This window comes from Amblyomma maculatum, chromosome 7 (assembly GCF_055883805.1).
Source record: "Amblyomma maculatum isolate TAMU_Amacu chromosome 7, ASM5588380v1, whole genome shotgun sequence".
Classification (NCBI taxonomy): Eukaryota; Metazoa; Arthropoda; class Arachnida; order Ixodida; family Ixodidae; genus Amblyomma; species Amblyomma maculatum.
Genome location: NC_139350.1, coordinates 71,718,751 through 71,725,505, shown reverse-complemented (window position 1 = coordinate 71,725,505; position 6,755 = coordinate 71,718,751). Strand labels below are relative to the sequence as shown.

Below are 6,755 nucleotides of genomic sequence, written 5' to 3'. Positions count from 1 at the left end.
TGCGATGTGCATGTTGCCAACAAAAATATGACTTTCGACGTTACGCTCAGGAGATTACAGAAAATATGTTACCTTCTCAGCACTCTTCTATACGATGGTCGAGGGGTCGTCATCATCAGATGCGCCGAATGCAATCAGCTATTCCATTTTATTAGTTTGGAGGCCCAAGTAGTCCTGAAGAAGTCCTAGCGATAGTTGGGTTTTTGCTGTACTTTGTTAATACTCGAGCCAAGCTTGCGCACTTCTGTAACGCTCTTTTATGAAATTAGGAACACCTGCTAAAATGTCTGTAGAGAAGATTTCTTCATTTGCTTAGACCATTTTTTGAACCTGCAGATACAAATTAGGAAAATTGCTTTTAAATAAAAAACAAATTACTTTACTAAACCATTTATTGCAACTGAAAAACTTAAATAAAGCACATGTTATAGTGGCACAATAATTCTGTTTAAATATTATTACTTGCAGAAAGTAAATGCTAATATTCCTAAAATAATCTTTCACACATAAACAGAATACTAGAGCCAGCTCACATAGGTGTTTCAGCAGTTCAGATTTTACACTTAGTTCATCCGAGGAGCAGGTCACCTTTAAAGGGGGAGTAGAACTTGTGTGACCTGGCTTGAAGACAGGGAGTTATAAATTTCCATAACTACGAAGTTGCTGAGAAAGCTGTATAGCTTTCCTTTGTAGCCGTATGGCGGCGCTTAGATGGATGTCAATTAGTAATTACTCCCTTACTACAAATTTTCTGCACCTTGGCAGATTCCCCTAATTGTTTGACGTACTAACACCATTCCCACTTCAAGTTATAGATCAATTCGTCCACGCTCTACCATCTCACCTGCTGACCGTCCTGGTTAGCTCAGCCGGTAGAGCGAATGCCTCGGAAGGCGGGGGTGCCGGGTTCGATCCCCGGATCAGGACTAATTTTTCTTCTACAAAGTTTCTGAGAATTTCCTTTGTTGCCCTATGGCTGCGCTTGGGTGCATGTCAATGAGTAATTACTCCCTTGTTGACTGTTATTATTCTGCTTCTTTGTTCTTCTCCCCTCCTTCAGGAAAGCTTTTGAGAGATGCAGCTCTGCACATCAAAACCCTTTGCAATGCATGTCCCTTTTCAAGAAAGGTGTGTCACAATCGAACCAGATTTAGGTGCTGACTCATCATCCCCCCGATAATGTAGTTTTTCGTCTGTAGCCGCTTTTTATTTTCTTCTTCAGGCCACAAGATCACCGGTTCCTGGCGAAAAACTACATACCGAAGAAACAGGTAGAACGAGAGGAAGAAGATAGTTTGTACGGTATGAAGAAGAACTGAACAAGGGTAAATGGGGTACGCCTCAGTTCGCAGGTAAGCCAACGTTTCGACAAGTGGACTGTCTTCGATGATCGCTTTGCCCAGACGAAGACAAGTCCACTTGTCGAAACGTTGGTTTACCTGTGAAATGAGGCGTACCCCATTTACCCTTGTTCCGTTCTTCTTCATACCGAAGAAATCTCATTTCTTGACCTACTTTCTTCTCCCCCGCCATCCTCCCTTACTCTTCTATAGCTTTCCTTCTTCGTAAGCAAAAGCGTATTCAAACCCCTGAAAGTGATGATCGCGCTGCCCAGACGAAGACAAGTCCCCTTGTCGAAACGTTGGCTCGATCTGCGCATTGAGGCTCCCCCTCTACCTTTTTTCAGTGCTCTTGCATACCATCAAGACAAGCCATCTACAGCAATCCCAAGAAACAAAAACGGAGACCAAAATGGAAAAGATCAAGCAAGACATGTAATAAAAAGATTGTTTGCAATAAAACGTTATTCGTTTAAAGTACGTTTAACCTTGATATGTGCACGCCGAAGGTTGCCCTGCAGCATCTGGAGACTAAACGTAGTACGAAAGTACGAAACAGAAGCACGTCCCAGAGTTTTCCAGATGTTGGGAACCGGTACGATGACATTTGTTTCAGCTTCTCTCTGTTTCTTAAAATGTATTACTGCTTACGTAGTTCAGTTTTAAACCACATCATTTCTGATAGTCATAGTGGAAGTGTGATTTTGTGAACAAGGAATTCTCAAATAAAGTAAAACTTGTGAGATTCATATGGTTCCTTTGCGATAATACGCAAGGCATTTTTTTTTCGCAAGATCTGCAGGTTATGAAGTGACTGTTTTGTACCATTACCCCAGTCTAGACCACACGAGTAACCGGCCATCAAGGATGTTTTGAATTTCAGCACCGACTGGCTTTTTAACTCCATTTCACCACACTCTTGCTGATGCTAATGGCGTTATCGTTATGGCATCTTTCCCAGCAACCTAAGACACAGTAGCAGGTTCAATGAGCAAAGTCGACTGGGTTAGCTATGAAGCGATGCTAAAACACACCATAGTCACCAAAGTGTTTCCGTACCTCTAGGTGCTGGCGGTTACGGCTGCGCAGGTGTACACTTCTTGTTCCTGACCTACGTTGTCGCTCGACGCATAGCGAGGCCGGAATATACTTTCGCCCTTGAAGCTTTCGTTCAGGTGCTGAACTCCGCCCCACCAAATAGCGTTTGTTGTGCATGTTTTATGACGACGATTAAGAATGTGACGTTTACTGTAGTATTTCTCAGGCCACCCATCTCCCGTACCACAGTAAAAAGTTGTGAAATTGCAGCATGATAGGAGCCACACGCTACTGATGTGCGTGGGCACGTGCTCACACACTCTCCTAAGATCACGTCACGTGGCAACTGTAGCTGCGCGTGATGATATCATTTATAGAAGGTTTCACTTTCGCCTTATGGCTATCAAGTTTCACTGAGCATTAGATAACGTGAAGAAAGGGGCTTGCCCCACAGTTTCGCTTGTTGATTTCGGCAAAATCACTCCAGTCCCCCCCCCCCCCCAAAAAAAAAAAAGAAAAAAAAAGTAGACTGGCTCTGGACCTTGTACACGCTCCTTTAGCCGAGCCTTGTTGACAGCTACGTCTATCGTTTCGAAGCGAAGGCAGTCTAAATGCCAAAATTGCACAAAGGCAGGCCACTCTCTCCCTCTGCTCGGATGCTCTGCACTGAAAACATTCTTCTTTCTAACAGAGATCTAACGTGAAACATAATTTCTCCGCCATTTAAAACTTAGCGGCAGGAGCTATTACCGCTGGGCCCAGGAACTGCAATATACATGTATGTTACTTTCTACCGGCTCGCTCGAAAGGCGTCGCGTACGTGGGACACCAACGATTCAACGCACGCATAAAGCAGCCCGTTTAAGCCACGCGCCTGCGTTTTGACTGCACGTCGTACGAACCACAACTCATTGTCTCCATTGTCTCCGGGTCGTTCCTTTGTTAATATGTGCAGTCAACAGTGAAATGCGCCCGGCCAACGAGCTGCGCATTTTTTAATTTATGCTATGCATGTTACCTGCACGCAGCTTACACTAACGACGAAGCCATAAAGGCGGCAATGTGTACGGGCGAACTTTCAAAAAGGGTAAGCGCGCCTGCTCACAGCAGACAAAAGGAGAGCTTTATAGCCAGATGTCCTTTCGGCACAATTCATTCTCTCACACAGGGAGGCATAGGCGCGCTCTTGTGAATGTTCCGAGCCACACGCCTGAAATTGGGAAGGAGCATAAGGCGTCGTAACTGAATGTCGACAAAATCAGTTGTCAACATGAAATGAAGCTTAGATATAGAACTGGTTTTACTATGGCGTTATGCAATGGATAGAATGCGAATAGGTTGGCCTATTATGTGCCTGTTATTCTTTCGTGAAAATGGAACATGGAATACGATGCCATATGCATGCATTACGGTTTAAACATCGTCGTTATTTCTTTCTAATGCGATATCATTAAAGACCCCGTTTCCGAGAAAATATATTGGCGTAGACATTGTGAGGGCGAAATCACTGGAATAACTCTGGTAGATGGTAGTTGGCAGCGGACACGGCCGACCGCTGATTGGTTGCACAGTATGGTGACATCACGAGATTACATGACTTGGCCGATTTACCAGGAGTTAAATGGGTCATGTTGGTTGCAATGAAAGAATGGATCAGTTCCACACATTGAACGACAGATGCCTCCCAGTTTTTGGCTGCAGGTGCAGGCTTAATGTTTGTGAAGGCGAAGTGGGCGGAAAAATAGGTTTTCTTTAGAAGAAAATAATTGTGACCTTTTAAAGCAATGATATCCACAGGTGCACAACAAGCTGACCGCGCTTCTATACGCGCCCTAGTTTACCGGGATACCCGTGTACGAGTGCGTCGCCGTGAAATGATGGCAACCGAAATTTCTCAAACTTTACGCGACACAAATAAATGAGTTTTTATGTCACCTCATAACCTGTGAAAACTATTCAGTTTTGTGCATCAGGCAATGTTGTGCAATAAATTTAATAATTATTAGGCGTTGCTTCTCATTTACCGAGGGCACAACACCGTCGTTTGCAGCTTTTCACTTTAACCTACAGCGGCAAGTTTTCACCAAGGGAACGCGCCCATATGATCTTAACACCCACCAATGTTCAGCTGATCCGTCGTTTTATCATTAATGGACCTGTATCCTCGGTGACAATGTCACTGAGAGATTCGGCTGCGTCAGCGTCCGGATGCGCAGAACACCCGGCTAACAATTATTCAGTTTCATATGCTTGCAGCAGTACGGAATGTAAAAGCGATTTGAACTATCCATTACGACACGCAATTTTGCGCGCCTGTCGAGCGTGGTGTAAGGATGACCTGAATAGCTGCGGTCGCTTTTACATTTCGTAGTTCTTCAGGGTTGCATGTGAAACGAAATATGGACGCACGTCTTTCCCTCCGCTGGCTTCGCGCTCTGGCGCAACCAATTCAGAAGCGCAAATAATTACGTTATAGTTGGCCAGCTCTCATTTTCTCGTAGCACGCATCTGGATGTGGCAGCTGCGTGGCGTCAGCATAATTTTTTTTTATGGCGAAACCCTTTAATGCCTCATTGTTGTCGACAGAAGGTTGTCAGCAGAGGTGTCACGGTTTCGAGAGCGGGAGAATAAATTAATAAACCTTGTCTCTACCGGGAATCAAAAGTCCATCCCTTGGATCCCCTCCGAGCGCTTTACCAACTGCGTCATGCCCCGGCTCGTGAAACGTTCATCATAATTTCCCTAGTCTACCGTGAGAATGATAGCGGGATTCTGCTACTGACCGATAGTGTGCCTTTTATTTCCTGAATATTAATTATGGAACGCTGGTGAACTTTCATGCTTTCAGTGAAATGCTGGTTGTGTTCGACAAGGGACACGCGATGTACCGTCACGACAGGTCATGACCTCACCAGGCGATTAAGGCATATACGAAGCTGACCTCGCCGGACGTCCGATGTAGGCGTCTGTGCGGCGCCTTTGATTTGGTGCTTCCTCGAACGCCGCACCACACGGCGAACAGAAGCAGACCTAGATGTCTAGGATGCGTTACTACAGCAGGCATCAGCGGCGTTTGAAATTGATTTACAGGATAAAATAGGCGCAGTATCTGTCACAATCCTCCGCGGACACATATACCACGCTGTAGAGGAAGGGAGGAAGGCAGGAGTGAAAGAAGAGAGGGAGATAAAGGCTCCGTAGTAAGACTACGATCCACCGCGCTATAATGGCTTTCGCCCAACCATCGCATTTTAGTGGTCCAAAGTGCCCCCTAGAATTTTTTTCTCCTGCTGCAGATCGCGTCTTCTCTCTTTTTTGCGTTAACAGGCCCGCAAGGGGCGGGGTATCACCCAACCATATTCGGCACCGACGAAGTATATAAATTGCTGCTACGCAAACTCTCCAATATCCGATTTCCTTTCGCACACATTCTCCTATTAGTACAGGGTATGCTTCGCGCAACTGAACGCCTGCCCCCAGCACAGCCTGCAACCCGATGTTATCAACGCAATGCTTTTCAAGATAACCTCCCAGCACTCAGCTTTCCTTCTTTCTCTAATTTCCAACAATCACTCGACACAACATGTGTGCCGGACGATTTGGGATCTGCCTACGTAATCCCAATATTCAAATGTGGGTACAGATCTGACCCTAATAACTATGAGCCTATACACTGACCTCATGTTGCAAGACATTAGAACACGTTATCTACACTCACATTATGGCTCATCTTAATCTGAATAACCTGCTTCATATCAACCATCATGGCTTTCTTAAGTATCTGGTTTGGTTTGTGGCGTTTAACGTCCCAGAGCGACTAAGGCTATGAGAGACGCCGTAGTGAAGGACTCCGGAATTTTTACCACCTGGGGTTCTTTAGCGTCCACTGACATCGCACAGCACACGGGCGCCTTGATTTTCGCCGCTATCGAAAAGCAGCCGCCGAGGTCGGGATTCGATCCCGCATCCTTGGGAACAATAGTCGAGCGCCGTAACCATTGCGCCGCCCAGGCGGGGCTTTCTTAAGCTTCTACAGTGTTATACACAGCTATTTGAATTAATAGCAGACCTTCATCACGCTTTGGACTCGTCCTTGTATGTTGACTCTATAATTAATGATTCCTCTAAGGTTTTCAAATGCGTGCCCCATAACCGCCTAGTGATTACAGTATCTAACTAGAAACTAGACGAACTTACTATATAGTGGATTGACGCGTTTCAAACAAACCGTTTTTCATCAGTAAAACTAGTGACTACAAAATTGTTTATCAAGCCGCTCGTCCGTTTCTTCCAGCGTCCCACAGGGCTTGGTTCTGAGTCCTCTGCTTTTCCTAATATATAATAATGATTTTACGGTTAACATTTCATCTACAATAC

At 45.2% G+C, this 6,755-nt stretch overlaps 1 long non-coding RNA gene across 1 annotated transcript; it reads left to right on the top strand.

Moving 5' to 3' along the window:
- Window positions 1–1,061: 1,061 nt before the first annotated feature.
- Window positions 1,062–3,570, top strand: LOC146183607 (uncharacterized). The gene is made up of 5 exons (XR_014708401.1): window positions 1,062–1,128; window positions 1,223–1,271; window positions 1,688–1,775; window positions 3,407–3,465; window positions 3,547–3,570. It is a non-coding gene; the product is annotated as an uncharacterized LOC146183607 (long non-coding RNA).
- Window positions 3,571–6,755: the final 3,185 nt, after the last annotated feature.